This window comes from Phoenix dactylifera, chromosome 5 (genome assembly GCF_051530095.1).
Source record: "Phoenix dactylifera cultivar Ajwa chromosome 5, Ajwa_hap1_PhDact_Kaust_v1.1, whole genome shotgun sequence".
NCBI lineage: Eukaryota > Viridiplantae > Streptophyta > Magnoliopsida > Arecales > Arecaceae > Phoenix > Phoenix dactylifera.
The window spans coordinates 38,674,031-38,683,626 of NC_143194.1; the positions used below are offsets into that span (position 1 = coordinate 38,674,031).

At 39.8% G+C, this 9,596-nt stretch overlaps 1 pseudogene; it reads left to right on the forward strand.

Moving 5' to 3' along the window:
• Positions 1–2,623: 2,623 nt before the first annotated feature.
• On the forward strand, positions 2,624–6,948 carry LOC103709786 (strigolactone esterase D14-like; annotated as a pseudogene).
• The last annotated feature ends 2,648 nt before the right edge of the window (positions 6,949–9,596 follow it).

The following is a 9,596-nucleotide window of genomic DNA, read 5'->3' on the forward strand; positions in this document are numbered from 1 at the left end:
AGGTGACCGTCACCATATCTATTCACTCTCCATATCCAGTCAATCACCGTAGCAGAGTCTCCCTTAATGCACAATCTATTGACTCCCAACACACATCTCGCATGCCGGATGCCCTCCAGGCAGCTGTAACTCCGCCCAACAACAATCAATTATGGTGTCTTCCTAGTCTAATTTGTTGACCGGGCGAGAATAAAATATTTATGCAAAACAAAAAGGGAGCTAATGGATTCGTGCTGCTCTGCAGCTCTGGGCAATTTGATGTAAAATTTTCTTCGTGTCAGTTATAATCATGTTCAAAGATTCAATCTTGTGTGAGTACCTACTCCCATACATTATTCCAAATACAACTTTTATTCTCCGGTACCCGTGGTCATGGTCAAGCATCCGGACACCCTCGAGAACGACATCTATTAGGTAGATCACTTCCTTGAATAATTTTGGCAACAGTTAGATTCATTTTCTTTGCCAGGGGCATCATGGTGGGTCCTCCCACCTTTGGATGCATGCATCTTGAGTAAGCCTCAAATCAGTATATTTATTTTATGAGATGAATATCGATATATATATATATATATATTATCAAATGTAAAAATTAATATCCATATTTATTTTAAACAAATACCAATACAAATTGAATGCCAAATATATATATATAAATACATATATAAATCAGATAATTAAATATTATCACTACAGAATCAAAAATATTACTAAGTGAATGTTAAATCAAGTTAATAGTATGATAATATGATCATTATTCTTCTTAAATTTATATGTGTTATATAAAATTAAATAGGATTACAAATAAAATTAGATATTCAAAAACATATCGGATAGTTGTCTATCTATAGTACTGTTGTGGTTCAAACCTGGCCCGAGGGTGACCACACCAGAGGAGTCGGGAGAGCTACGAAAGTGTAGAAGAAGACGGGGAGAGCCACCTCCTACGACCGGCGGCGTACCTGCACAAAGCCTCACCGGTGTTTCTGGTGAGGATCCTCCGACGCTCAAGTTAGTGTGGAGTTTTGTAGATTCAACCCTGAAGGTTTTCCCTAGGCATTACCTGTTGGGATCCTTTATAGTCCTAATAGAAGAGCTTAGGTGGCGAAGGTATGGCCCGTCCCCATTATGAGAGGGAGTGGCGTGCAACTTGAGCTTACTTGTGGCGTGCAGTGGAGTCCGCCCTGAGAAATGGAGAAATATTGATAGTCGTAGTAGGGCATGCGTTCCCATCATGAGTGGGAGTGGCGTGCAGCTTAAGCTTGTTTGCAGCGTGCAGTGGAGTCCGTCCTGGGGGATGGTAAAGCGTTGCCCTTGGCTGTCGTGGGCTGATAGGCGAAGCACGGCGTAGTGGCGTCACAGCGCATAGTCTCGTAGGAGGGCGAAGACGTACATGGGTGCAGTTGTTGGCGAGGCCGAGCTCATCGAGAGGCTGGTTAGGCGGGTGCTGAGACCAGCCTATCATTCTGGGTTCTGGGATGTACTTGGCGGAACGCCCCAAGGTCGAGGGCCGGGGTGCAGTACTGGAGAGGGCGCCCGAGCTTGGTCAGGCGCGTCGGCGAATAAAGCAGGCACCCGAGTTTGGTCGAGCGCGTTGGCGAATAAAGAGGAAGAGGTGCCCCGAGCTTGGTCGGGGCGCATCGGCAAATAAGGAGGGGGGCACCCCGAGCTTGGCCGGAGCGCGTTGGCGAATATCGGAGGTTGAAGGGGCCTTTGGCAGAATCTGAGGCCAAGTTGATTCTGGGCTAGACTGAGAACACGTTCGGTTGGCGTTGGTATTCATTTGGCCGAAATTGGGTGTCCTTTCTTTGATGTAGGCTGGACGATCCATTTTGCCTCCTATCAAGTACATTTCATTTTTTTATAGATATAGATAGCCGCCCTCCTGGCTCCCGATTTTAAGTGAAGATGTTTTCCTGTTCAAAGTGTGGTAGTTATTTTCTCGTTTTTGTCAAAAGAGTACTCAAATTTTATCTATATTTAAATTATTTCTAATACAAACGAATCCGCATGATTGTAATCTGTCCGCTTTCACCCCTAGTCTGGAGGATATGCCGAGGGATAAGGACGAACCACATGCTACAATGACGTATGTCCAAGGAATATGAATCCTGTGGTCCCTGCGTTTACCCGTTCCTGGATGGCTTCCTTTGGTATCCATCATGTTCTTTCCATAGGAAACTCTTGCTTACCCTTTTTTTTAATATATATATATATATATATAATAATAAAATCACATGATGAATTTATATATCAAAAAAGATATTTTCAATAAATTTATCGCAAGGGTGGCTCTCAGGCTCTGTTTACAGATCACAGGTTGGCAATCATTTTAAATGTTCTCTCAACAATTTCAAATCAATGACCAGAAAAATTTTGGTATCGATCAATGCTTCCAAGGGCAATGGACATAGTCAGATTTTTTTTCACTGCTTAATAATTAATGAAAAATGTTCTAAAATAACTTGTTGTAATCTTTCTCATGCGGTCGTCATAAGACTCATAACGGATGACAGTCTTCCTTTTACATATGCGGTCCCAAGGCACAACATGGCTATCATCGTCGTCGTCATCATCTTGCCCTCCCCCCCTTCCTCCCTCCGTCTCCATACTTTTAGAAGCCATGAACGCAAAGATCATTGGGAATGACGGGCAAACTCTGGTCCTTGCGCATGGGTATGGACGCAGCCAATCTGTTTGGGATTACGTCCTTCCCGACCTGGCCCAAAGGTATCGAGTCGTAGTGTTCGATTGGAGCTTCTCAGGTTCCATCGAACCCCCTATTGACTTCGACACCTCGAGGTATTCTTCCGATGGTGCCTTCTCCGAGGATCTCATCTCTCTCATGGATGACATGAACTTAAGGAGGCATTTGGTATGGGATGATCGTCTCAGGATCAAAGATAATGTGGGTAGAGGTGATGAGATCACCGCATTTGGTTGCACCACGGTGATTCTCAGGTTCCATCGAACCCCCTATTGACTTCGACACCTCGAGGTATTCTTCCGATGGTGCCTTCTCCGAGGATCTCATCTCTCTCATGGATGACATGAACTTAAGGAGGCGTTTGGTATGGGATGATCGTCTCAGGATCAAAGATAGTGTGGGTAGAGATGATGAGATCACCGCATTTGGTTGCACCACGGTGATCCTAAATCACCTCCACTTCTCAAATCATTGTCCAACTTGGTGATGGGATACTTGTTTTTGAGGTCAGAAATCTAAGATCACTCCAGAGCAATGATCCTGGGGTGAAAGTTAAAGACAAAAAATATTCCTCAATTTAGCAGAAAAATTGATATATCAATATACCATCAATATATTATGTTAATGTTATATATATATATAATATTATGTTGATATTATATATTATATTAATTATATATATTATATTATAATATATTACTAATCATATTATTATCCCATTATTATTGAAGGATAATTTTAAATTATAGTAGAAATATATTAATATATTTTATATTTTATAATGAAAATATTTACTATATTACTCCTATTTACCTTATTTTTCTAATCAAAATAATTATTAGTATTAAAAAATCTATTATAAGTATAAATAAAAATATTAATTCTATAATGAAAAAATAACATATTTTTATAAGGTTAATAATTTATAGAGTAATAAATATATTTTTATAGAATATATTAATAATTAATATATTGATAAAAGTAGAATATGTGACAAAATTATAGAGCTATTATAAGAATTAGCATATTGACTTACATTTTTGATTCATGAGAATTAAAAACACATAAAAAATCCATTTAAGATATATCAGGAGTATTTGTGGTATTTTGTGGTCGGTGATCTTAGATCTCTGTACTATACCAAACAAGTTACTTATGGATATCTAGAAATTTTTAATCAGTGGACCATGGCCTACCAAACACATTGATCTTAGATCACTGGGATCAAATTACCCCACCATTCGGATGACCGGAGATCTTAGATCACCATGGTGACCTTGTTGGGGTTACCAAACACTCCCCTAAGAGAAGTAATATTCGTGGGACACTCCATGGCCGGCATGATTGGATGCATCGCGGCCGTTAAGAGGCCTGACCTCTTCACTCAGCTCGTTCTCCTTGGAGCATCTCCTAGGTGAGAATTTCTCGAGCGCACTCTATTTTTTTTCTCTATCTCATATTTATGAATTGCTCAAACTATGTATCTTTCTTTATAATAATAAAAAAGAAGAATTGCTCACACGCCTATGGATATCTTTTTCTATCTCTAGAGAAATGTAAATGAAGTGTGTGTATAAAACAAGTTTGGCTGACACTTGCTATTTGAGTTAATTGTCGAACGCATTGTCGCATGCATGCTGCATATTGTGCCCTCAAAATGCATGAAACTTGCATTTGAGTAAAAATCTAGGCATATTTGAGGGTAGAAGGTCACTTCCGAGGCTGCTGGTAGATAGAGCTGTATTGCAGGCAAGGGAGGTCACTGCAGCTACCGCGTTGTTCACTACTAAGATGGCCAGAGACATCTGAGGCACTCTTTCCACTATTCTAGTGCCTAGGTTCACCCTTGTTTCTTGGGTGCCCCACCCCTTGGTCATCTCAAAGTGAACTTCGATGGTAGTAGATCGATGGATGGTATAGCTGGAGGTGTTGGATTTGTGATCAGAGACTTCTTTGGCAGGCTAGTAGCAGCTGGGGGTCAGTGCACACCTGGGATCACTGTTGTAGGAGCAGAGCTTCGGGCTGCATGGGAGGGATTGTCATATGCGAGGAGGTCTCTTGGAGCCGAGAGGGTGTACCTTGAGGAGGATTCCTCTGTGGTGATTGACTGGATCCGAGATGTGGATAGATATCGTGGCGGCCATCCTCTCATCAGAGAAACTCGTAGGCTGGCTCAGGAGATGGGTAGTCTGCGGGCAGTACATGTATTTCGGAAGATGAACAGGGCAGCAGACTGGGTTGCCTCATTCGTCGCCGGCACTCCGGAGATTTTCTGTGGATATCTATAGGAGAGATTGCCTCTTCTTTATACTCTTTACTTTTCCACGACTTGGCAGGATGTACCCAAGTTAGAGCTATATGAATTGCCGCATTTACCAAAAAAAAAAAAATCTAGGCATCCTGAGGCATGATGTGCAGCCTATTCTACAAATGGTAAGCATAGAGGGGAACGAAAACTCATTATTGCTTCATTTTCCATTGGAGATAATGAATTTTTCCATTGATTAAGAACAAATACTTTGTATTGCCATTTTATTTTCTAGTATATCTTTAAAGAATGGATAGCTAGATTATTGCTTGATTTTATTAAAAATACTGCAGAAGTAGAGTAGCCAAATCCGAAATATTGGTTCCTTGAAAAGGCATTGGGTCTTGATCTCATCCGCACCAGATTTTCCACATATGTGGCCATCAAAATCTTACACAATTATTGTAGGGTCTTGATCTCATCCGCACCAGATTTTCCACATATGTGGCCATCAAAATCTTACACAATTATTGTAGGGTTGTGGAAAGATAGTTGCTAAATTTACCATCAGTTATAATGTATAGTGTGACAATAACTCCTCTTCTGTTTAGTTTGCGGAAAGAAAAAGAAGAAAAGTGTGGTCTATAAAAAAATAAAGAAATAATTTATATTTAGTTGGACTTGTCAAAGCAAAGGGATATTGGAAAAATAACTTTTCTATAAAAATAAGATTCTCATAAAGGAAAACCTATATGGAATATGGATAAGTCCAATTCCCACAGGCTGATATTGATGTATATATATATATTTCAAAAGTGCACTCAATTTTTAAAATAGAATGAGATAAGTTTTTTTCTTTATTAAGGAAATATTAGGTCCTTAAATAACTTTCTTAAAATGGTAGATGCGCAACCAAACGTAAGCCGCTTTGAAACATGCTAGTTTTTCATGATCAACCAAACATGTAAAAATTATTTTTTCAGACGTTAGCTTTTCAGAAAAAAAATGTTTCAATGAAATTTTTTTTTCTGCGAATTAAATGAATCCTAAATGAAAAACGATCAATGTAATAATTTAAGGCCTATTTTGAACATCATTTATATATTAGAAGAATATGGGTCTCTATTGTCGGGATAATTTGGGGATCGTCTAATATGTAGAGATGATACAATTCAACCTTGTTTTTTATGTTTCATTTTTATTTTCTTAGATTTGACAATGTATTTCCAAGTCCGGGCCGTATTTTACTTGTTCCTTTTTTAGCAAACTAAAAGAGCCCAACAAATTTATCTTTGGTCCAAGTCAAAAATGTGATCCATGAGTAGGCTTCTACCACCAAACCTTTACCTAACCCAGATGGGCCAATGTCCAAGTCACTCGGCTTAAACAACAGTACTTCGGCCATTTCGACCTGCCCATTAATAGCCCAAATCAGGCCGAGACCCTGTCCGACCCAAGAGAAAGTAGATGGCCCAGATCCATTCGAACCACATCCACTAGTTTGCTTCACTTACGTCTTCCAACTATTTGGTCCTGTCATTCTTCTGCTCGCAGGTACTTAAACGCAGAAGGATACGAAGGAGGGTACGTTGAAGAGAACGGAAGTCGATGAAATACTCACAGCCATAGAATCCAATTTCCGGACATGGGTTAAAACCTTCTCCCCACCCCTCATTGGAGTACATCATCCCGACTCCATCGAAAAGTTTGAATGGATTTTCCTGAGGATGAGGCCCGAGATAGCAGAGTCTGTGGCGAGAATGGTCTTCATGAGTGACTTCAGTGACGTCCTTGAGAAGGTAAAGGTGCCATGCACCATCGTTCAGTGCACCGATATGACATCGTAGTCCCGATGATTGTGGCATATTACATGCAGAGCAAGATAAAGGGAAGGGTGTCGCTGGAGTTAGTTGAGTCCGGGCATTGCCCTCAGCTAACTGCTCCCCAGCTGCTCACCGATATACTCGACCGAGTCCTTATAGCAGGCAACTGACCGTGGAGTACAATATAGTGAGGGTGCTATGTGCTTGGTCTCTAAATTTAGACCTATATTATATATCTTAGCTTAGAGGGATGTATTCTGTAAAGTCGTCTTGCATGCTACAGGAGACGAAGATTTCCCCACATTCACAGCCATCTATGGTGGGCCGACGGAGTTTTGTTTCTGGCCCAAGACCATTGGCCAGTCCAGTCTTGTGTTGGCTGAGAATGTAAACTGACAAGCCTCGATGAGAATGATGTGGGCCATAGTTTCAGCCCATAAGCTCGATAGAATAAAAGATCCATGCTCACCATCTACGTCGTTCAGCGTAGTACCTGAATGACTTCATCATAGCTCTATGGTATCAGGGATTATTTGTCTACGATACAAAAAAGAAACCTCCTATATCGTGATGCTTACATATATAGTTACATAGTTAGCAGGGGGCTGGAGATTGAGCCAATGCCATGGACATCCCAAATAAACCGGACAGAGACTTGTAATACGTAAGAGAGATAATGGGACCGAGTCCAGACCAGCCTTCCCTTTTAAACATTTTATCTTCTATAATTTGTTCGCGATTACCCACGGAAAGTACTAACCTTTGGAATGAAATTCTTTACTCTCCCAATATCTTGTTAACAGTTTGACATGGTAAAATATATAGCCTATGTCTTTTCACAATATATTTTCTATTTATCCCGAGTTGGATAATGGAAGGTGTAAGCTATATTCTTGTAAATCGTCATTATGTTATATTAGCAGACCTAGATTAGGAGACGTCGCTTAGGCTGTGTTTAGCTACTGAAGAGCTAACCTGGGGCCTGGGGGTAGATAAAGTTGAGCATAGTTAAGATCCTTTTTTGTGATATATTGATGACAATATCCTCATGCATTATTCCACTTGGATCAAATGGCCAAGGATTTCACCTATCACACAAAGTTCGTGCATATCGTTGACTAGCATATTTTGATACATGTGAAGCTTAAAGTACATATATCTAAATCTTCTCTCTCCTCAAAGTTTGTGCGTGTTCTCTTGATTATGCTTAAGGGTCATTACAAACGAACCAACATATTAATCAATAGGATAAATGAAGCGTACGTCTTGGTGTTTACTTATTAATTAGCTAACAAATCAGCCTTGGTAGCCGACCTAACAAAATGGAGTTGAGTCCGGACAGCTTGCTTGCTATTTTTTTTTTTTTTTTGCAACGTCCATTGCATTTGGGATACATGCCCAATTCATAGCGCTTTATACATATTTGACCGGCATATCTATTGAATTACTTAAAGTAGCAAATTTTTAAGGGACATCTTGGACTTTTGAAGCACGATATTAAGGATGTTGAGGGGTTGAGGGACAATTGTATCACATTTCAACACATATATTATAATTTTTTTATAGACGAGGGAGTGCATGTGCAAATCAAGTAGATTTGAGAGGGCCAAAAGATTTTTTTTCCTGAAAAATAGAGTTGGCATTGGGTTTCTTTGATTTCTTATCTCCAAAACAAAGCATAGATACTACCTTGATTCTTCCAAGTGTTTCTTTTTAATTCTTTCTCATCAGTATAGCACCATCCATCTTTCCTTGAGCATCGGTACTTATGTCCACCTAGAAAATTAGCCAGATCAAACTCTTAAATATTAATCATTAGGTTATTGCACAATCTATTTAAGTAAGGCCCATATCAATTCAAACTCTCTCCGGCCAAAATTCTACGAAAAGGAAAACAAACTTTATAAGTCTTTTTTTTTTTTTTTATCCTGCAATCCAACAAGTTCATGGATGGAATTTAGATCAAAATTAGAATAGATTTTTAGAAGAAAATGGGCTGAACATGCTAGCAAGCCTCCATTTTTATAGAAAATTCAGTCTAACCCACTGAATTTTTTTAATATTCTCTTAATATTGCTGTTTATGTAATTTGGCTTGTTGATTGCAATAACCTGCACGAGGATGACCAACTTTTAATTAAATAAAATAGGGATCTGATATTTTATCACTATTGTATATTAAATCTTTCCTTATTTCTATTTTAAAATGGGGATAAATAATATTATATTTATTTACAAAACGACCATTCTGTTATGAAATTGTCGTCAAGCCAACCAAACCCAACCATTATTGAAGCTATTTTCGTACCACTTCGTCCCTACCCGCATTACGGCGTGGCTTTCGAATCACGTAACCACATGGCGTTGGAACATCAGAGGGTAAACTCACCTACGGTGAGTAACTGAACCTAAACTTTTGCATCGCGCTAATGGGAAGGACGATGATTGACTGCTCTGCGGACCTACCCATCGGTCTTCTCTGGCCCCGAATACAGGGTATGACCCATCTCATCCGTCCATTCCGGAAAGCGGATGAATTCCGACGACAGATCATATTAATTCGCATACAAAAAATATACGGAAAGCTGTATCTTACTGCCTTCTCTCTCAGTTTCCGTTACCCTGAGAGCATTTTTAACTTGTGGGACCCAGTCCCGAGCTTATTTAATCAAATCAAGAAAGAGCCTCAGATCGGACGGCGTTGCGGCCGCAAAACCTTGAGATAAGGGGCCCACCGTTCCGGGGGAAGCTTAGACGTTCGGATCGGCGCATCCGTCCAGCAGATAAAAGAGTATATCTCACCCACAATTCTGCCACGT